The 23095-nt window shown below is 37.7% G+C and overlaps 2 long non-coding RNA genes across 5 annotated transcripts in view; one reads left to right on the top strand and one right to left on the bottom strand.

Annotated features, from left to right (window-relative positions):
- LOC137224729 (uncharacterized) overlaps positions 1-23095 on the bottom strand; it is a 315621-nt gene that overhangs the window by 18616 nt on the left and 273910 nt on the right. For both annotated transcript variants that reach the window (XR_010943482.1, XR_010943481.1), the window contains one exon: positions 5661-5826. This is a non-coding gene — a long non-coding RNA (uncharacterized lncRNA). The remainder of the gene's footprint in view (positions 1-5660; positions 5827-23095) is intronic.
- Positions 1-23095, top strand: part of LOC137224728 (uncharacterized) — a 398425-nt gene that overhangs the window by 358661 nt on the left and 16669 nt on the right. The window lies entirely within an intron of this gene.

The raw sequence follows: 23095 nt of genomic DNA, 5'->3' as shown, positions 1-23095 counted from the left end.
ACTGAAACCTGTGTGCCTAGAGCCTGTGCTCCAAAACAAGAGAAGCCACTGCAGTGAGAAGCCCATGCACTAACAAAGAGTAGCCCCCACTCGCTGTAGCAACGAAGACCCAACGCAGCCAATAAATAAATGTTCCTTTAAAAAAAAAAAAAAAAAAGCTGTGCAAAAGCTTTTAAATGTACTCAGGTCCCATCTGGGTTTTTTTTGGTTTTGGGTTTTTTTTTTCTGGCTTTGCTTTCTTCATGAGCCTTTATTGGGTGTTCTGTGGGCAAGGAAGAGGTACAGCCTCATAGAAATGAGGAGAGGGCGTGTCTCAGGATGAATGAACTGCTGTACTTCATGATCCTCTTGGAATAAGTCACATCTTTACGTAGCTGCTGGGGGCTCCTCTCTGGGTCTCTACGGGTTGATTTGTCTTCCCACTTCAAGGAATCCTCTTGGCCTTGGCTGCCCAGAGGAGCTTGGGCCAAGTGGGACTCCAACTGCAGAGATGGGGCGAATGGGCCTGGGGCTGGAGGAAGATTTGGGAGCCAGAGGCCGCTTGGGGGTGGGGGGCCGGGGGAAAGAGATCGAATAGAAGCTTTGGCCCTTCTGATTCTTGCTGGAGATGTCCAGCACCTTCCCCTACACAGGCCATGCCTCACTCTTCCTTGGGGCCCTCCGGGGCTAGTATAGGGCAGTGCTGTAGAATGGATTCCCTGTGTCTCTATTCCGGCAGCGGCAGCAGCCCCAGACGCAGGTGCCTAGAGCGAAAGCGGCCATGGCCACGCCCCCAGTCACCAGCAGTGCGAAGAAGAGCCCTGGGGAGGCAGTGGTGGGTTTTCCCATTTGTTTTTTGTTTTGTTTTTATTTTCATTACTCTAGCAGGTGGATTCAAAATGATGTTGCTGCGATTTATGTTAAACACAGTTCTGCCTATGTTTTCCTCTAAGAGTTTTATAGTATCTTGTCTTACTTTTAAATCTTTAATCCATTTTTGAGTTTATTTTGTGCATGGTGTTAGAGAATGTTCTAATTTCATTCTCGTACATGTAGCTGTCCAGTTTTCCCAGCACCAATTATTAAAGAGACTGTCTATTCTCCATTGTATATGTAGAACAAAAAAATCCAAGATTTTTTTGTTCTACATCTGCAAAAAGTGCCATTGGTAATTTGATAGGGATTGCATTGAATCTGTAGACTGCCTTGGGTAGTATAATCGTTTTACAACATTGATTCTTTCAATCCATTTGTGTCATCTTCAATTTCTTTCATCAGCATCTTGTAGTTTTCAGAGTACAGTTCTTCTGCCTCCTTAGGTAGGTTTATTCCTAGGTATTTTACTCTTTTTGATGAGATAGTAAATGGGATTGTTTCTTTAATTTCTCTTTCTGATTTTCTGGTGTTAGTGTATGAAAATGCAAGAGATTTCTGTGTATTAATTTTGTATCCTGCAAATTTACCAGATTTATTGATGAGCTCTAGTAGTTTTTTGTAGCGTGTTTAGGATTTTCTGTGTATAATATGTCACCTGCAAAAAGTGACAGTTTTACTTCTTCTCTTCCAATTGGATCCCTTTTATTTCTTCTCTGATTGCTGTGTCTAGAACTTAAAACTATGCTGAATAAAAGTGGTGGGAGTGGACATTCTTGTCTTGTTTCTGATCTTAGAGGAAATGCTTTCAGCTTTTCACCATTGAGTATGATGTTAGCTGAAGGGTTGTCATATATGGCCTTAATTTGTTGAGGTGAACTCCCCCTATGCCCACTTTCTGGATAGTTTTTATCATAAATGGGTGTTGAATTTTTTCAAAAGCTTTTTCTGCATCTACTGAGATGATCATATGGTTTTTATTCTTCAATTTGTTAATGTGGTGTATCACACTGATTGATTTGTGGATATTGAAAAATCCTTGCATCCCTGGGATAAATCCCACTTGATCATGGTATATGATCCTGTTAATGTATTGTTGAATTTGGTTTGCTATTATTTTGTTGAAGATTTTTACATCTGTGTTCATTAGTGATATTAGACAGTACTTTTCTTTTTTTGTGGTATCTTTATCTGGTTTTGGTATCAGGGTAATAGTAGCCTCATAGAGTGAGTTTGAGAGTGCTCCTTCCTCTGCAATTTTTTGGAAATAGTTTCAGAAGGTTAGGTATTAACTCTTCTCTAAATGTTTGATAGAATTCGCCTGTGAAGCCCTCTGGTCCCTGACTTTTGTTTGTTGGGAGTTTTTTAATCACAGATTCATTTTCAATACTTGTGACTGGTCTGTTCATATTTTCTATTTCTTCCTGGTTCAGTCTTGGGAGATTGTACCTTGCTAAGAATTTGTCCATTTCTTCTAGGTTGTCCATTTTATTGGCATATAGTTGCCTGTAATAGTCTCTTATGGTCCGATGTATTTCTATGATGTCAGATGTAACTTCTACTTTCTCATTTCTATTTTTATTGATATGAAACCTCTCCCTTTTTTTCTTAAAGAGTCTGGCTACAGGTTTATCAATTTTGTTTATTTTTTTAAAGAACCAGCTGTTAGTTTCATTGATCTTTTCTAGTGTTTTCTTCATCTCTGTTTCATTTATTTCTGCTCTGATCTTTGTGATTTCTTTCCTTCTGCTAACTCTGGGTTTTTCTTGTTCTTTTTCTAGTTGCTTTAAGTGTAAGGTTAGGTTGTTTGTCTGTGATTTTTCTTGTTTCCTGAGGTAACTATAAACTTAACTCTTAGAACTGCTTTTGCTGCATCCCATAGGTTTTGGATCATTGTGTATTTGTTTTCATTTGTCTCTAGGTATTTTTTAATTACCTCTTTGATTTCTTCAGTGATCCATTGGTTGTTTAGTAGAATATTGTTTAGCCTGTTAACTGCATGTTTGCATTTTTTACAGTTTTTTTTTCTTGTAGTTGATTTCTAATCTCAAGCATTGTGTTTGTTTGGAAAACATGCTTGATATGATTTCAATTTTCTTAAATTTACCAAGTCTTCCTTTGTGGCCCAGGATGTGATCTATCTTGGAGAATATTCCATGTGCACTTGAATATGTATTCTGCTGCTTTTGGATGGAATGCTCTATAAATACCAATTAAGTCCATCTGATAATGTAACATTTAAGGCCTGTGTTTCCTTATTGATTTTCTGTCTAGGTGATCTGTCCATTGATGTAAGTGGGGTGTTAAAGTCCCTCACTATTATTGCGTTACTGTCAATTTTTCCTTTTATGGCTGTAAGCATTTACCTTATATATTGAAGTGTTCCTGTATTGGGTGCATATATATATTTACAATTGTTTTATTTTCTTCTTGGATTGATCCATTGATCATTATGTAGTGTCCTTCTTTGTCTCTTGTACAGTCCTTATTTTAAAGTCTATTTTGTCTGATATGAGTATTGCTACTCCAGCTTTCTTTTGATTTCCATTTGCATAGAATACGTTTTTCCATCCCCTCACTTTCAGTCTGTATGTGTCCCTAGGTCTGAAGTGGGTCTCTTGTAGACAGAATATATATGGGTCTTGTTTTTGTATCCATTCAGCCAGTCTGTGTCTTCTGGTTGGAGCATTTAATCCATTTACATTTAAAGTAATTACTGATATGTATGTTTGTATTGCCATTTTGTTAATTGTTTTGGATTTGTTTTTGCAGGTCTTTTTTCTTCCCTTCCTGTTTTGTTCTCTTCTCTTGTGATTTGATGACTATCTTTATTGTTGTGTTTGCGTTCCTTTTTCTTTTTTGTGTGTATATCTATTGTATGTTTTTGGCTTGCCTTTACAATGAGGACTTGATATGACAGACTATATATGTACAAGATTGTTTTAAGTTGCTGGCCTCCTAATTTCAAATGCATTTCCAATATTCTGCATTTGTTCTCTCTTCTTCTCATGATTGCTGGTTTTGATGTCATATTTATGTGTGGATAATTTCCTACCTTTACTGTATGTTTGCCTTTACTGGTGGGCTTTCCCATTTTTAATTTTCTTGTTTCTAGTTGTGGCCTTTTCTTTTCCAAATAGAGAATTTCCTTTAGAATTTGTTGTAACACTGATTTAGTGGTGCTGAATTCTCTTAGCTTTTGCTTGTCTGTAAAGTGTTTGATTTCTCCATTGAATCTGAATGAGAGCCTTACTGGGTATAGTATTCTTGGTTGTAGGTTTTTTTCTTTCATCACTTTTAATATATTATGCCACTCCCTTTGGCCTGTAGAGTTTCTGCTGACAAACTGGCTGATAACCTTATGGGGATTCCCTTATATGTTATTTTTTGCTTTTAATATTTTGTCTTTGGTTTTTGTTAATTCCATTAGTATGTGTCTCAGTGTGTTCCTCCAGGTTTATCCTGTATGGGACTCTCTGCACTTCCTGGACTTGGGTGACTGTTTACTTTCCCATGTTAGGGAATTTTTCAGCTATTATCTCTTCAAATATTTTCTCAGATCCTTTCTCTCTCTCTTCTCCTTCTGGGACCCCTATAATGTGAATGTTGATGCATTTGACATTGTCCTAGAAGCCTCTTAAACTATCCTCATTTCTTTTCATTCTTTTTTCTGTTCCATGGCAGTGATTTCCACCACTCTGTTTTCCAGCTCACTTATTCATTCTTCTGCCTCATTTATTCTGCTATTAATTCCTTCTAGTGTATTTTTCATTTCAGTTACTGTATTGTTCGACTCTGTTTGTTCTTTATATCTTACAGCTTTTATTTCTTGTATTTTCTTGGTCTGTGCCTCCATTCTTTTTCTGAGATCATGGATCATCTTTACTATCATTTCTCTGAATTATTTTTTGGGTAGATTGCCTATCTATCTCCACTTCACTTAGTTGTTCTCCTGGGGTTTTATCTTGTTCCTTTGTCTGGAACATATTCCTCTGCCATCTCATTTGTCTAACTAACTTTCTGTTTTTGTGGTCCCACAGCCTGCAGCACTGTAGTTCCTCTTGCTTCTGGTGTCTGCCTCCTAGTGAGTGAGGCTGGTCTAAGAGCCTTGTGCATGCTTCTTGGTGGGAGGGACTAGTGCCTACGCACTGTTGGTTGGAGCTGGGTCTTGTCCCTCTGGTGGGCAGGGCCATGTCAAGGGGTGTGTTTAGAGGTGGCTGTGAAGTCAGGAAGACTTTTGGCAGCCTGTCTGCTGATGGGTGGGGCTTGTGTTCCCACCCTGTTGGTTGATTTGCCTGAAGCATCCCAGCATTGGAACCTAAGGGCTGTTGGGTGGGGCCAGGTCTTGGCATCAAAATGGCAGCCTCCAGGACAGCTCACACCAGTGAATACTCCCCCAGTACCTCCACCACCAGTGTCATTGTCCCTGTAGAGAGCCAAAGCTGCCCCCAACACCAGGAGACCCTCCAAGAAAAGCAGGTAGGTCTGGCACAGGCTCCTATGAAGTCACTGCTTTTTCCCCTGGCCCCCAGTGCCCACAAGACCCTGCATGCACCCTTCAAGAATAGGGATCCATTTCCCCCCATCCCATGGAGCTCCTGCAACCAAGCCTTTCTGGGCTTCAAAGCCAGATGCTCTGGGGGCTCCTCCTCTTGATACCAGACCCCCAGGCTGGAAAGCCTGATGTGGGGCTCAGAGGTCTCACTCCTGTGGGAGAACCTCTGATATATAATTATTTTCCAGTTTGTGGGTCACCCACCTAGAGGGTATGGGACTTGGTTGTATTGCGAATGCACCCCCCCACCCACCTTTTCACTGTGGCTTCTTCTTTGTCTTTGGAAGTAAAATATCTTTTTTGGTAGGTTCCAGTCCTTTTTGTCAATGGTTGTTGAGCAGTTAGTTAGTTGTGATTTTGGTGATTTCATGAGAGGAGGTGAGCTCAGGTCCTTCTTCTCTGCCATCTTGTCCTGGAATCTTGAATGCATTTTTATAAATCAATGTAAATTATCTGGCAATGATCTTTTTGTTTATGTTATCAAATCCCCTGTTTTCTCCAGTTAGAGAAAATGTCTTTCATACTCTGAAAATATGAGTTTGCTAAAAGTCTTAAATGGGCAAATCCATTTATGGAGTCAAACTCGAAAAGTGAGTTAGGGGGATGCACCACAATTAGAGCAAAATTGCATGTACTCTTTCTAAACAAATCTCAGTATGGGTTTTTTTCAGTTTAAAAACATCTGTGACAAAGAGGAAGTTTGCTTTAAACAAAAAAAACCTGGCAAATCTTTCCATATTTGAAGGACCTAAATTTTCTTTATCATTTGAAGAAAGATTACTATTACTCATTTGTGAGGAATATATGAAGTATTAAGGAAATAGTTATTGGGTATCTCTTAAATGGAAATCAAATAATTTAGTAGGAGGAGGACAGAGGCATTATGAGATGGTGAGGGAAGAAGGAAAAAAATCCCAAATCCATTCCTGGCCCTGCCTTAATTTCTCCTGAGTCCCCACCAAGTGTATCCCCAAACTCATCCAACTTGCTTCCAGTACAACACCTGCCCACTAGGGAACACTTTACTTTCATCTATAAAAAGAGTAAGGAAATGCCTAATTCTTCTACTTTAGCATTACTACAGGTAGTTCAGAAATTCAAAATTAATACATAAAAAATGAAAACTTAAGTCATAAGGTAAATAAAGGTGAAAAAACAGAGAACATGTTAACTTGTAAAATGGAAAGCTCAGTGTTGGCACGTAAAAAGCAATCAGTAATTGTTGAAATGGGTGGTGTGAAAAGATACCACCCAAATGTTTAATCTGTATGTCTGCATTAGTGAATTGCACCATTCTCCACCTTGATGCTCAAGACATAAATGGCGGCGGGGGGCATCCTAGATTCTATTCTCTCCCTCATTTTCTATTACTGAATTACTTTCACCTACACACTGCTCATCAGTTAGTTAGTTAGGCACTGTTTAAGTCTTTCTGAAACTATCCTTTCTTCTCCATTTCCACTGTTATTCTCTGTGTGTGCATATGTGTATACGAATGTTTCAAGCTCCCATCATGTCCTATCTAACCTAAAGCATTAGCTTGCTTCCAGTCTCATTTTCCTCATCCTACTCACTCCTCTTGCTGGTATATTGCCAGAGTGAACTTTCTCAAGGGCAATTCTGATCTGGTTACTCTCACACTGAAATTCTTCAGGAGTCCCTTTACAGCTTTAAGGTTAAAGTAAACAAGTTTTTAACCTGCCTTCAAGACCCTTCGCAATGTTTGTTTGTCCTTTCTAGCTCTCCAGCATTTCCCAATTCACTACTCATTTATAAATATTTATATTGGGGGAGTTTTAATAGAAGCCTGTGCAGAGTATGGGAAGAGTACACAGAAGGTGGTCAGGAGGTTTCATAGAGGAAGTTCCCAGGGGTGAGGGGGGATTAGATGCTTCCCAAACAGGTGATGGGAAGGAACAGAAGATGCTTATGCATATGAGCAGGGATAGATGCACAGGGCTTGGTGAGACCAGGACATGGTTCAGTAGAGTGAGGTTTACAATACAATGTGTTGGTCATGGGAGGGGAAATCCCTGAAGTAAGGAAAGAGGTTCAAGGGTAAAATCCCAGAAATCTTTGTAACCCAAGGTAACGAATTTGAATTTTAAATATGGAGAGGTCATCAACATTCTACTAAAAGTACTGCAGGCTGGTTAAGAGGAGAGAGAGAAAAAGAACAAGAGTTAGCAAAGTCTTCTCTGAAAATAAGTCACTTTATGGTTGATCACAATTATATTAAGGTTGTTAATTTAAAAAATCATGACATTCAGACAATGGAATATTATTCAGTGCTAAAAAGAAATGATCTATCAAGCCATGCAAAGACATGGAGGAACCTTAAAGTCATAATTACTAAGTGAAAGAAGCCAATCTGAAAAGGCTACATACTGTATGATTCCAACTATATGACATTCTGAAAAGGCCAAACTACGGAGACAGTAAAAAGACCAGTGGTCTTTGGTGGGATGAGGGGAAGGAATGAACAGGTGAAGCACAGAGGATTTTTAGGGTAGTGAAAATTCTATGGTATTAAAATGATGGATACATGTCATTATATGTTTGTCCAAACCCATAGGATGTACACCAAGAGTGAACCCTAAGGTAAACTATGGGCTTTGGGTAATTAGGATGTGTTAATGTAGATTCATCAATTATAACTAATGTACCACTCTGGTGAGTGATATTGATAATGGGGGAGGCTATGCATGTGTGGGGACAGGAGGTATATGGGAAATCTCCATACCTACCTTTCAACATTTTTGTGAACCTAAAACTTCATTAAAAAATAATGTCTTTAAAAATAAGAGCACTACAAGAAATTATCACAGTTACCAAAGTGATGTTTCAAAAACATAAGTCAGATCACGTTGCCTCCTTATTTAAAAGCCTCCATGGCTTCTTAGGGCATTTGGAAGAAAATTGAGAATTCTAACCTTGCCTTCAGACGCCCTAAATGATCTGGCCCCAGACTTCCCGCTCCAACAGTGTGTCCTCCCCTCTCCACCATGCTCATTATGACATGTCAGTCACAGTGACATCTCTTCTGTTTCTCAGCGATGCCCACATCAGTCCTTCTGTAGGGACTCTGCACTTGTTCCTCCCCCACCCCACCCCAGAGTTCTCATTATCATGATTTTTGCATCCAGGCTCCTGTTTATCATTTGGATTTTCAGCTCAGTCGGCATCCCCTCATAATTATCTTAATTCTATGTGTGCTTATTCATTAGCTGTCTGTCTCTCACACTTGAATATAAATTCCTGTTGAAGGGAGACCTTTTCTGCTTTCTTTAGGACCCTAATGCTGGCACCCAGAGGACTTTCTGGCACATAGTGCCTCCTCAACAAATACACGTTGAATAAGTGAAAGAGAAGCTGAGGTGCCTCTTTTACAAAAGAAAACAAAAATTGATATCAAAATATCTGTTACCTTATGTTTTCTATGTATTTATACACAATATTATATTTATATGCATATATTTGTGGTCTCCTTCTTTGTAATGAACACAAAAATGGAAAAATAAACATAGCAGCTACCAAATAAGTAAAATGTGAAAAACCCTCAAAAGGAAACAAATGAGAAAGATATAGGTGGCCCCACATGTGACATATTTAACCTGTGTAGTTTGCCTCTTTTTTCCCTGCAAACCAAACAGTCCTAAGGAGAATAAAATGAGGAGCCGGAAGAGCTCATCCTTGATCCCATCTGGAGAGCTAGTACAAAGACAGACTTAGAAGAAAGGGGACGAAAACATGCTGGGGTCACAGAAGGAAACTGAGTTGAAAGGAGGGAAAAAATCTGCATTCCAAGTCATTTGGAACAGAAAAGGAAGGGAGACATTATCAGAAGACAGTGTTCACCAGAGGCACAGTCTGAAAAAGAAATCGACATCTGTGAAAGTCTGGTGTGCCCCAGATCTGAGGGGGCAGATGAAGATTGTTTATGTAGTACAAGAAGGTGTTGGAAGAAGGAAGGAACAAGCTCACATGGAAACATATGCTCTCCGAAGCTACTTGAAAAATAAAACATGCAGCGGAGAGAGAAACATCTGTGTTGCACACAGGCAGACCACCAGTAGTGAAGCAGGCTTGAGGTAGAAGCAAAAGGCGTACACAAACAAGACCGGACGTTATGTCTTGTCAAAATGACATGTAAAGGCTCTGGGTCTGCATATCATTCTCTGGTGAGTTAATGGGAACTCAGCCATCTGGGGAAATCAAGGATGAGTAAACTAGCTGCCTTGGTGTGTTTTCACAGTTTTGCAGAAATGACAAAGCATGCACAAGTTTTTCCAGGCTACTTTTTTTCCTACTTGGGGAGGGGGGGCAGTGGTGGAAACCTTTAGAGTACAGTTTATTTTTTTCTTTGAGAAACATTAGAGCTTTTATTCCAAATCTACTGCAGCAATAGAAGCAGCTGGATTTCTCATCCTTTGACCATAGATTTTCAGCACATAATAGCCTTAGAAGGCACTACTTCAATCAATGAATGTAGGAATTTTTGTAAAACATTAAACAGATATATTTAAGAACATTAAAAATTTTGAAATATGCAATATTCATCTTAATTGCTAAAACTGGTTATAATATTTAATAATTTGCTAAAGTATAAAAATAAATTTATATATACTCTTTATACTATTTTATTGGTAAAATGAAAAATTAAAAATCAGAAATCAAGACAATGTAGGTTACATAGAACTTAAACTAGAATTTTACCATGTTATAATTTATTATAATACAGATACCTGTCTACGTGTAAGTTTATATAAAACATGTAGCCATATTCATTTTTACATGGATATAAACATAGCATGAGTTTATATACAGAATCAATTTTTAATTATAAATACCAACTCATTTCTAAAAGGTAAGGTCGCAGATGAATGATGATGCCAAAAGTAACAGAGGCAAATAAAATAAAACTTCAAGCCTGTGGCATCTGATATCCACCATGGGATTTCTGAAACTATTTAGAAAATTTATATAAAATATGTAGAAAACACAAATAACTAAGGAAAGAAAACTATTAAAATTATAGAAACATATTTTGCAGTATCTTAATAAGAATGTCAAAGACCTAAGCATACACAACAATCAGAAAAGAGTAAGTGTGGGGTAAACATACATAGAAACTGTAGAGTAACTTTAGCGTAAATGTGGGATAAGTGTAGACTAAGTGTGGTTGCAAAAATGAAACCGAAAAAAAAAAATTAGTCTATAGTGTAGAGATAAGCCAGGTCCAGTCGAATCACAATGTTAACTCAGTGATGTTTGGCTTTTGTGAAATCTTGGAAGCCTTTGTGCCCCTCTCCCTAAGCAAGTGCCCACCACCCAGTCACAACGAGGCTGTTCTGCATGTAATTCACATAACTTTTCCTTCTCTTCATTCTGCCACAGTAATACCACCACTGTGTACTACACCAGCGTTCCTTGACTTCTGCTATGGAGGGAACTTTCACCTAACATTTATTGAGAATTCACTAAGTGCTCACTATTCATTGTATTATCTTATTTAATTCTTATAACAACCCTGTACAGTTTTATTATTCCTATTTTTAAAGACATGGAACTAACACTCAAATATAGAAATTATATAAAATGCTGAATTAAGATAAAGATGTTACTCTGAAAACTAAGTCATTTCTCGTAAACCATATTACCTCTCAAATAATTAATGACTGGGTTATTACTAATCTGATAATAGCATTATGCCATGACTCTAAATTATCACTGTCAATTGTCAGCCATTATAAAGGGAGAGAGATTTTTTCATCCCTCTGATTATTCAAATGATACATGGTTATTATATAAATTTCTAACATATAGAATAATATGAAGATGATAAACAATAATGTCACTTTAACCAAATCACCTGGAGGGGAAAACCATTATTAACATTTTGGATTAATACCTTTTAGCTTTGTGTGTCTGTTCTCCCAATTATATCTACACAAAAAACTGACACATTTGAAAAATTCCATGCAGCATGATAGCCCTTTGAGAAAGATCACTTTGATCAGATCTTTCCTAAAGTCCCAATGGCTGAGTCCATTTGATGGTGAGCCTTTCATCAGCCAAACACCAAATTCTAATGCTCAAATCAAGGAAAATTGAAGAATGACTTCAATGCACTCACTCTCTTACAAAAATGACAAAAATACTGACACAACAACTAAAAGTAACCATTTCTAGAACTCTAGAAATAAACCAAAGCTAAAAGCTGTATTGCAAGGCTTGAAATTCCATGTGCTGCCCTGGTATCTTTGAGCCTGATAGGGCCCCAGAGGCCCAGCCAGGACTTCCTCTGCCCTTGACAGATATGACTTTCACTACCCCAGTCAGGAAGGCTCCCTGCCCAGGTAGTTTCCCCATCAGCTGTGCAAGCTGCATTCTACCTGTCCCTCAGTCTAACTGGTTTCACCACTATGCCAGCCAGCAAAATTATTCAAACAAGTCCCATCCTCCTAAGACAAAAAAGGACACCCCACACCCCTGTTACTACAAAGCCTATCTCCCACAGCCTTTTCTGCCTCACTGTATTTCCAAGTGCAACCTCTGTGTGGCCTTGCATAGCATGTGATGTCCTCTTCCCACAGGCTGTGCATATATGTGACTAATAAACTACTGACAATCTCATCTGCCCAATGATGGATGTCCTGTGTTCAGCCAGCTTATGCTATTTAGGTTATTGGAGCCCTCCTGCATCAGTGGAATGAATAGGAATGATCAGAACAGGAACAAAGTCATCTATGCAAGGGCAACTATTGAATGTCTCTAGAGAGTGGGATCTATTATATTTTAAGTTGGGGCTATTCCCATCTCTCTGCTCTCAATACTCCAATGTTGCAAAAGGCATGAAATGCTAACAGTCCTGCAGCCAGTGGACAGGACTGTACTTTTCTGGAGTTCTAAGAAACACCATCTCCAGAATACAGTCAATATAATGTTCAAACATTCAGCTCCATGGGAAATCTCTGTTACTGACATATTACACCTTTTTATTTTATTTTATTTAACTCAGATTTCAGCTTAGTCAAGTGGGGGAAAAGAGGAGTACTACCCTCAGGTCATTACTGAAACAATTCCAGTCTGGTAGGAACATTGCAGTTGTCTAAAGCTATTATTTCAATTGGGGAAAAGAAAAAAGAAAAAAAGCCTGGTCAGGAATTTAAAAGGAAATCTTGGAGAATAAAATGGCTACAGGAAAATTTGAAAAGCTCCAACATAGCTCTGGACATCTAAAAAACTGCAAAAGCATGCATACAGCCCAGGAAAGGCTTGGTTAAAAAGAAAGCTCTTTTAATTGCTGGTTGAACTTGAGGCCCTGAACAAGCAGTAAATGAAAGCTATGGTTGTCTTATAAATGACCTGAAGTTTGAAAACATGCTTTCTAACACAGATCTCCTTGGCAAAAGGGAGAAGATACATAGACAACATATTTAAGGATATTTTCTCATCAAAATTGGACTAGCTGACCTCTTATCCTGAATCAGAGGTGATTCATAGGAAAGCAGGTTTAAAATTTTATGTAAGAATTGTTTTAAATTAAATTTAAAATATTTAAAAACTTTTAATTTAAAAAAATCCAGGGAATTCAATGGTTACACAATGCAGGAAATACGAAATCTACAGAATTAGTCCAGGTAAGTCTCTGAACAATACATAACAATGAGAAAACAACAAGGACAACAAAATTCCAGCAACGACAGTGAAATCTGAGCAGTGGGGAGAGACTTGATACCAAAGTTGCTACAATATATTATCTAAAATGTCCAGTTTTCAATAAAAACTTATGAGATGAAAAAACAAAAAAGCAAAAAATGTGCCACGTAAAGAGGCAAAAAAGAGCTAAAACATAATGTCCCTGAGGGGGCTCAGATTTTAGACTCAGTAGTACATAATGATGTTAAAAGATCTATTATAAATATGTTTAAAGAGCTAAAGGAAATCATATCTAAAGAAATAGAGAAATATGATAACGTCTCACCCAATTTTTTTAAAAACTTAAGACCCAAATATAAATAGTTCTGCAATTGAAAAGTATGATAACTGGAAAAAAAATTCATCAGAGGGACTCAAAAACAGAGTTCAGCTAACAGAAGAAAGAATCATCAAACTTCATACTTGAAGAGAGATTATCCAGTTTGAGGAGCAGATAAAAGGAATAAAAAAATGAACAGGGACTCAGAGACTTGAGAAACACCAACAAACACTCCAACATACACAGAACAGGAATTTCGTGAACAGAAGAGAGAAAGAAAGAACAGAAAAGATATTTGAAGAAATATTGTTCAAGAATGTCCCAAATTTCATGAAAAATATTAATCTACTCATCCAAGAATCTCAATGAATTCCAGGTAAAATAAACTGAAAAATAATCACAACTAGACATATCATAGTCCAGTAGAGAAGAGTCAAAGATGAAGAGAAAATCTTGACAGCAACAAAACAAAAAGAAGTTATATACTAGCATTTCTTAAAAAGATTTAAAAGCTGACTTTTTTTTTCTTTTTTCTTTTTTGCAGTATGTGGGCCTCTCACTGTTGTGGCCTCTCCCGTTGCGGAGCACAGGCTCCGGACACACAGGCTCAGCAGCCTTGGCTCACGGGCCCAGCCGCTCCGTGGCATGTGGGCTCTTCCCGGACCAGGGCACAAACCCGTGTCCCCTGCATCAGCAGGCGGACTCCCAACCACTGCACCACCAGGGAAGCCCCTAAAAGCTGACTTTTATTAGAAACCATGGAGTCCAAAAAGCAGTGCAATGACATATTCAAAGTGTTGGAAAAAGAAGTCTGTAAACTTTTTTAAAAGTTCATGTATTTGGGGGCTCTGTTGTTAGGTGCATATGTTTACATTTGTTCTATTATAGCCTCCTAAGCTATAAAGATATAAATTCTATATATGGCAAAACTATCCTTCAAAAAATGAAGGATAAATTAAGACAACATTGCTAGGAAAAAAAAAAAACTGAGAGAATCTGTGTGTAGCAATTCCACCCTACAATAATTACTAAAGAGAGTTCGTAAGGCTGAAATGAAAGGACACTAGACAGTAACTTGAATCCACATGAAGAGATAATGAGCATCAGTAAACATATCTACATAAGTAAATATAAAAGAATAAATGTCTTTTTGTAATTCTTTTTTTCTACCATTTTATTCAAAGGCAAATGCATAAAGTAATAATTATAAACTTTGTTGATGAACTTGTAATGTATAAAATGTAATTTGTATGACAATTACAGAACAAAGGAAGAGAGAGAGAATGGCTCTCTATCAGAAGAAAGTATATATGTATGCTATTGAAATTAATTTGGTATCAATCAATCTAAACTGGAATAAGATATCAATTAAAATTCCCAGGACAACCACAAAACCAAAAAAATCCCTCAAAACTATAATTAAAAACAAGAAAATTAAAATGGTTTACTAAAAAAACATCTAACACAAAAGAAGACAGTAATAAGGGAATAGGGGAACAACAACAAAAAAGATGCTCAACATCACTAATCATCAGAGAAATGCAAATCAAAATCCCAATGAGATACCACCTCACACTTGTCAGAATGGCTATTATCAAAAGCAACACAAATAACAAATGGTGGCAAGGATGTGGAGAAAAAGGAACCTTTGTACACTGCAAAAGGGAATGTAAATTGGCACAGCCACTGTGGAAAACAGTATGGAGGTTTCTCAAAAAACTAAAAGGAGAACTACCATATGATGCAGCAATTCCACTCCTGGGTATATATATCCAAGAAAAAACAGAAACAGAACACTAATTTGAAAAGATATACGAGCCCCAGTGTTCATAGCAGCAATATTTATAATTGCCAAGTTATGGAAGCAACCTGTGTCCATAAACAGATGAAAGGATAAAGAAGATGTGATACACACACACACACACAAAATGGAATACTACTCTGACATAAAAAAGAATGAAAATTTACCATTTACAACAACATGGATGGACTTGGAGGGTATTACGCTAAATGAAATGTCAGAGAAAGACAAATACCATATGATATAACTTATATGTGCAATCTAAAATATACAACAAATTAGTGAATATAATAAAAAAGAAGTAGACTCACAGATATAGAGAACTAATGTTTACCAGAGGGGAGAGGGAAGCAGGGAGGGACAATATAGGGGTAGGGGATTAAGAGGCAAAACTATTAGGTATAAAATAAAATAATCTACAAGGATATATTGCCCAACATGGGGAATATAGCCAATATTTTATAACTATAAATGGAGTATAATCTTTTAAAATTGTGAATCACTATATTGTACACCTTGTAACTTATATAATATTGTATATCAACTATACTTCAGTAAACAAAAAGACATAAAACATAGAAAACAGCAAAATAACAGATGTAAATCCTATTTTATTCATAATTACATTAAATGTAAATGGAGAAATTACTCCAATCAAAAGGCAGAGATTAAAAGATGGATTTTTTAAATTACCTACTTATTTATTCTTTACAAAAGACACGCTAGATTCAAAAACACAAGTATATTGAAAGAAAAAGGTGGGAAAATATAACAAAGACACTAAACCAAAGAAAGAGTAAGGGGCTATATTAATATAAGACAAAACAGACTTTCAGAACAAAATTGTGTCTAGAGAGAATATTTTATAATGATAAAATGGTCAATCCATTAGGTAGATAGAATAGGTATAAATATATGTACCTAGGATTGGAGACAATATGGTGGAGTAAAAGGACCTTGAGTCCACCTCCTCTCATGAGCACACCAAAATCACAGCTAACTGCTGAACAGCCATCGATAAAAAAGACTGGAATCTACCAAAAGAGATGCTATACTCTACATCCAAAGACATAAAGAAGAAACCACAAGATGATCAGAGGGGTGCATTCACAGTATAATCAAATCCCATTCCACCCAGATGGGCGACCCATAAACTGGAGAATAATTATATCATAGAGGTTCTCCCAAGGAGTGAGAGTCCTGAGCCCCATGTCAGGCTCCACAGCCTAGGGATCTGACATCAGGAGGAGGAGCCCCCAGAGCATTTGGCTTTGAAGGCCAGCAGGGCTTGAGTGCAGAAGCTCTACAGGACTGGGAGAAACAGAGACTCCACTCTTGGAAGACGCACACAAGGTCTCATGCACAGTGGAAACCAGAACAAAGGCAGTGACTCCATAGGAGCCTGTGCCAGACCTACTTGCTGGTCTTGGATGGTCTCCCAGGGAGTCAGGAGTGGCTGTGGCTCTTTCTGGGGTCATAAAATCTGGTGGCAGGCATAGGGGAAACCTATACGAACTCTGGCTAGAGGCAGACATTTTGGGTCCTTGGCACCAAGACCTGGCCCCACCCAACAGCCTATAAGCACCAATGCTGGGATGCCTCAGGCCAAACAACTGATGCAGCAGGAACACAGTCCCACCCATCAGCAGACAGACCACCTAAAGATTTCCTGAGCTGACAGCCACCTCTAGACACCTCCCTACCCATCAGAGGGTCAAGACACAGCTCCACCCACCAGTGGGCAGGCACTGGCCCCTCCCACCAGGAAGCCTGCATAAGCCTCCAGACCAGTCTCACCCACCAGAGGGCAGACACCAAAAGCAAGAAAACTACAATCATGCAGCCTGCAGAACTGAGCCTGCAAACACAGGTCAGAACCTACCCTTTAACCAGCTGGTCCCTGGCCCTTGGGTGATGAGAGAGGAGTGTACTGCTGGGACACATAGGACATCCCCTACAGAGGGCCACTTCTCCAAGGTCAAGAAAAGTAACTAAGTTACTACATACATAAACATACAAATAGAAATGTAAACAAAATGAGATGGGAAAGGAATATATTCCAGACAAAGAAACAAAATAAAACCTCAGAACAATAAGTGAAGTGGAGATAGGCAATCTACATGAGAAAGAGTTCAGAGTAATGATCACAAAGATGATCCAAGAACTTGGGAAAAAAACGCATGCACAGAGCAAGAAGTTAGAAGAAGTTTTTAGCAGAGACAGAAAATATAAAGAACAACCAAACAGTTGAAGAAAACAATAACTAAAATGAAAAATACACTAGAAGGAATTACTAGCAGAATTCCTGAAGCAGGAATGAAGCAGAAGAATGAATCAGTGAGCCAGAAGACAGAGTGGTAGAAATCACTGCCATGGAACAGAATAATTAAGAAAGAGTGAAAAGAAATTAAGATAGTTTAAGAGACCTCTGAGGCAAACATACAGTAAAGGTAGGAAATCATCCACACACAAATATGATATCAAAACCAGTATTTGTGACAGGAGGAGAGTACAAATCCAGAATATTTGAAGTGCATTTGAAATTAAGAGATCAGTAACTTGAAAAAATCATGTATACATATAGACTGCTATATCAAAACCTCATGGTAACCACAAACCAAAGATCTATAATAAATATACAAACAGAAAAGAAAAAGGAATCCAAATATAACACTAAAAATAGTCATCAAATCACAAAAGAAGAGAACAAAGAGGAAAGGAAGAATAAAAAGACTTACAAAAACAAATCCAAAACAATTAACAAAATGTCAATAAGAACATACATATCAACAATTACCTTAAATGTAAATGGGTTAAATGTTCCAACTAGAAGACACAGACTGGCTGAATCGATACAAGAACAACCCTATATATATGCTGTCTACAAGAGACCTACTTCAGATCTAGAGACACATACAGACTGAAAGTGAGGGAATGGAAAAAGTTATTTCATGCAATTGGAAATCAATAGAAAGCTGGAATAGCAATACTTCTATCAGACAAAATAGACTTTAAAATAAAGGCTGGTACAAGAGAAAAAGAACACTACATAATGATCAGTGGATCAATCCAAGAACAAGATATAACAACTGTAAACATATATGCACCCAACACAGGAGCACCTCAATATTATAAGGGAAACGTTAACAGATATAAAAGGAGAAATTGTAAGGCAGGAATAAAGACGTAGACCTCCTAGAGAACGGACTTGAGGTTATGGGGAGGGGGAAGGGTGAGCTGTGACAGGGCGAGAGAGAGTCATGGACATATACACACTAACAAACGTAGTAAGGTAGATAGCTAGTGGGAAGCAGCCGCATGGCACAGGGATATTGGCTCGGTGCTTTGTGACAGCCTGGAGGGGTGGGATAGGGAGGGTGGGAGGGAGGGAGACGCAAGAGGGAAGACATATGGGAACATATGTTTATGTATGACTGATTCACTTTGTTATAAAGCAGAAACTAACACACCATTGTAAAGCAATTATACCCCAATAAAGATGTTAAAAAAAGAAATTGACAGTAACAATAATAATGGGGCACTTGAACACTCCACTTATATCAATGGACAGATCATTTAAACAGAAAATAAATAAGGAAACACAGGCCTTAAATGCCATATTAGATCAGGTGGACTTAATTGATATTTATAGAGGATTCCATCCAAAAGCAGCAGAATACACATTCTTTTCAAGTGCACATGGAACATTCTCCAAGATAGGCCGCATACTGGGCCACAAAGGAAGTCTTGGTAAATTTGAGAAAATTGAAATCATATCAAGCATCTTTTTCAACCACAATGCTATGAGATTAGAAATCAACTACAAAACTGCAAAAAACCCAAACACATAGAGGCTAAACAATATGCTACTAAATAACCAGTGGATCACTGAAGAAATCAAAAATATGTAAAGACAAATGGAAACAAAAACATGACGAACCAAAACCTTTGGGATTCAGCAAAAGTAGTTCTAAGAGGGAAGTTTATAGTTACCTCAGGAAACAAGAAAAATCTCAGATAAACAACCTAACCTTACACCTAAAGCAACTAGAGAAAGAAGAACAAACAAAACCCAAGTTAGTAGAAGGAAAGAAATCATAATGATCAGAGCAGAAATAAATGAGACAGAGATGAAGAAAATAGAAAAGATCAATGAAACTAAAAGCTGGTTCTTTGAAAAGATAAACAAAATGATAAACCTTTAGCCAGACTCATCAAGAAAAAAAAGGGAGAGGGCCCAAATCAATATAATTAGAAATGAAAAAGGAGAAGTTACAACTGACACCAGAGAAATACACAGGACCATAAGAGACTATTACAGGCAACTATATGCCAATAAAATGGACAACCTGGAAGAAATGGACAAATTCTTAGACAGGTACAATCTCTTAAAACTGAATGAGGAAAAAATAGAAAATATGATCAATCACAGTACTGAAATTGCATCTGTGATTTAAAAACTTCCAATAAACAGAAGTCCAGGACCACAGGGCTTCACAGATGAATTCTATCAAACATTTAGAGAGAGTTAACACCTATCCTTCTGAAACTATTCCAAAAAATTGCAGAGGAAGGAATACTTCCAAACTCATTCTGTGAGGCCACCATCACACTGATACCAAAACCAGACAAAGATACCACAAAAAAAGAAAATTACAGTCCAATATCACTGATGATGATAGCAAAAATCCTCAACAAAATACTAGCAAACCAAATTCAACAATACATAAAATGGATCATACACCATGATCAAGTGGGATTTATCCCAGGGATGCAAGGATTTTTCAATATCCACAAATCAATTAGTGTGATATACCACATTTAAAAACATGATGAATAAAAACCATATAATCATCTCAATAGATGCAGAAAAAGCTTTTGACAAAATTCAACATCCATTTATGATTAAAAACTCTCCAGAAAGTGGGCACAGAGGGAACCCACCTCAATCTAATAAAGGTTATATATGACAAACCTACAGCTAACTTCATACTCAACAGTGAAAAGCTGAAAGCGTGGCCTCTAAGATGAGGACAAGGCAAGGCTCTCTACTCTCACCCTTTCATTTAACATCATTGTGGAGGTCCTAGCCACAGCAATTAGAAAAGGAAAAAAAAAAATAAAAGGAATCCAAATTGGAAAGGAAGAAATAAAACTGTCACTGTTTGCAGATGACATGATACTATACATGGAAAATTCTAAAGATGCTACCAGAAAACTACTAGAGCTCATCAATGAATTTGGTAAAGTTGCAGAATACAAAATTAATACACAGAAATCTCTTGCATTTCTATATGCTAACAATGAAAGATCAGAAAAAGAAATTAAGGAAACACTCCCATTTACCATCGCATTAAAAAACAAAATAGGAATAAAACTATGTAAGGTGGGCTTCCCTGGTGGCGCAGTGGTTGAGAGTCTGCCTGCCGATGCAGGGGACATGGGTTCGTGCCCTGGTCCGGGAGGATCCCACATGCCATGGAGCGGCTGGACCCGTGAGCCATGGCTGCTGAGCCTGCGTGTCTGGAGCCTATGCTCCACAACAGGAGAGGCCACAACAGTGAGAGGCCCATGTACCACCAAAAAAAAAAAAAAAAAAATACGTAAGGAGACAAAAATACATGTACTCCAAAAAATATAAGTTGCTGATGAAAGAAATTGAAGATGACACCAACAGACCTAAAGGTATACCAGGTTCTTGAATTGGAAGAATCAATATGGTCAAAACGACTATACTACTAAAGGCAATCTACAGATTCAATGCAATCCCTACCAAATTACCAAATACCAATTACCAATTACCAAATACCAATTACCAATGGTATTTTCACAGGCTAGAACAAAAAAATTTTTAATTTGTATGTAAACACAAAAAACCTCGAATAGCCAAAGCAATCTTGAGAAAGAAAAACAGAGGTGGAGGAATCAGGCTTCCTGACTTCAGACTAGACTATAAAGCCACAGTAATCAGAACAGTATGGTTCTGACACAAAAACAGAGTTATAGATCAATGGAACAGGATAGAAATCTCAGAAATAAACTCACAAACCTATAGGCAATTAATCTATGACAAACGAAGCAACAATACACAGTGGAGAAAAGACAGTCTCTTCAATCATTTGTGCTGGGAACACTGGACAGCCACATGTAAAAGAATGAAATTAGAACATTCTCTAACACCACACAAAAATAAATTCAAAATGCATTAAAGACCTAAATGTTAAGACCAGATACTATAAAACTCCTAGGGGAAAACATAGGCAGGACACTCTGACATAAATAGCAGCAATATCTTTTTCAATCCATTTCCTAGGGTAATGGAAATAAAAACAAAAATAAACACATGGGACCTAATTAAACATAAGAGTTTTGCACAGCAAAAGAAACCGTAAACATAATGAAAATACAACCTACTGAACCAGAGAAAATATTTGCAAACAATAAGACTGACAAGGGATTAATCTCCAAAATATACAAACAGCTCATGCAGCTAATCAAAAAAGCAAACGACCGTATCAAAAAATGGGAAGATCTAAATAGACATTTCTCCAAAGAAGACATACAGATGGCCAAAAGCACATGAAAAGATGCTCAGCATCACAAATTATTAGAGAAACTCAAATCAAAACTTCAGTGAGGTATCACCTCACACTGGTCAGAGTGGCCATCACCAAAAAGTCTACAAATAATAAATGCTGGAGAGGGTGTGGAGAAGATGGAACCCTCCGACACTGTTGGTGTTAATGTAAATTGGTGCAGCACTATGGAGAACAGTATGGAGTTTCCCTTAAAAACTAAAGATAGAGCTACCATACAAACCTGCAGTCCCACTCTTGGGCATATATTCAGAGAAAACCATAATTCAAAAACATACATGCACGCCAATGTTCACTGCAGCACTATTTACAATATCTGAAACATGGAAGCAACGTAAACGTCTATCGACAGATGAATGGATAAAGAAGATGTGATATATATATATGTATACACACACAATGGAATATTACCAGCTATAAAAGAGAGTGAAATAATGCCATCTGCAGCAACATGGCTGGACCTAGAGATTTTCATACTAAGTGAAGCCAGACAAAGATAAATATCACATGATATCGCTTATATATAGAATTCAAAACAGAAAGAGACTCACAGACATAGAAAATAAAATTATGGTTACCAAAGGGAAAAGGGGGGTGGGGAGAGGGATAAATTAGGAGGTTGGGATTAACATATACACACTACTATATATAAATAGATAACCAACAAGGACTTACTGTATAGCATAGGGAACTATACTCAATATTTTGTAATAACCTATAAGAGAGTCTGAAGAGAATATGAATTTATATAAATTAATGTGCTGTACACCTGAAACGATCATATTTTAAATCAACTACACTCTATTAAAAATTTAAAAACAACCAAAAACGTATGTACCTAAGAACAGAGCCCCAAAATAACATGAAGCAAAAACTCTCAAAATTGAAGGAAGAAATAGAAAATACAACACTAATAGTTAGAGACAGCAACACCCCATTTTCAATCATTGATATGAGTTGCATGAAGGGTAATTTCATTTTTTTTTAATAAATGTTTATTTTATTTATTTTTGGCTGTGTTGGGTCTTCCTTGTTGTGCACGGGCTTTCTCTAGTTGCCACAAGCGGGGGCTATTCTTCGTTGTGGTCCGCAGGTTTCTCATTGTGGTGTCTTCTCTTGTTGCAGAGCACGGGCTCTAGGTGCACGGGCTTCAGTAGTTGTGGCTTGCAGGCTCTAGAGCACAGGCTCAGTAGTTATGGTGCACGGGCTTAGTTGCACCACGGCATGTGGGATCTTCCCGGACCAGGACTTGAACCCGTGTCCCCTGCATTGGCAGGTGGATTCACTGTGCCACCAGCGAAACCCATAAT

The sequence above is a fragment of the Pseudorca crassidens genome, chromosome 5 (genome assembly GCF_039906515.1).
Source record: "Pseudorca crassidens isolate mPseCra1 chromosome 5, mPseCra1.hap1, whole genome shotgun sequence".
NCBI classification, from domain to species: Eukaryota; Metazoa; Chordata; class Mammalia; order Artiodactyla; family Delphinidae; genus Pseudorca; species Pseudorca crassidens.
The sequence above is the reverse complement of the archived record's forward strand: the minus strand, read 5'-3'. Positions and strand labels throughout refer to the sequence as shown.